Source organism: Apaloderma vittatum, unplaced genomic scaffold (genome assembly GCF_000703405.1).
Source record: "Apaloderma vittatum isolate BGI_N311 unplaced genomic scaffold, ASM70340v1 scaffold28394, whole genome shotgun sequence".
Lineage (NCBI taxonomy): Eukaryota > Metazoa > Chordata > Aves > Trogoniformes > Trogonidae > Apaloderma > Apaloderma vittatum.
This window is the reverse complement of record NW_009711393.1, coordinates 11,881-12,270: the sequence shown is the minus strand read 5'-3', so window position 1 is coordinate 12,270 and position 390 is coordinate 11,881. Positions and strand designations below refer to the sequence as shown.

Sequence of the window (390 nt, the reverse complement as noted above, 5' to 3'; positions counted from 1 at the left end):
GGACAGCCCCTAGAACGCCCGGCTCGGCTCTTGCTTTCAGCCAAAACCCCCTCGTCCGGGTTCCCGCTCCTCTCAATATATTATTACTATTATGTGCAAGTACTTTTGCATCAGAAAACGCCGAGCCCTCCTCTCTCGCCTTGCAGCCCCACCTCTACGTCAGCCCCTCAGCCCCCTCCTCACGCCTCAGAACGTTCCTCCAGCCCTGGGGTGTCGTGGAGAGCAAAGCATGAGGGAAGCTACTAGACAGGAAAGACTCCACCACCCCCCTCCCTCCCCAAACCCTGGCCCTCTCCCTCGCACACACCCCCTGCCCGCGCTGCAAGGACAGTCCGCAAGGGCTGGGTCACTCGTCGCCCTCCTCCTCGTGATGGTGGTGGCTGGAGGGAG

General features: G+C 61.5%; 1 protein-coding gene across 1 annotated transcript in view; it reads right to left on the bottom strand.

The window, feature by feature from the left end:
- The window catches only part of LOC104272593 (neuroblastoma suppressor of tumorigenicity 1-like), a 2,557-nt gene that overhangs the window by 662 nt on the left and 1,505 nt on the right, over positions 1–390 (bottom strand). The gene's annotated exons all lie outside the window — the stretch shown is intronic.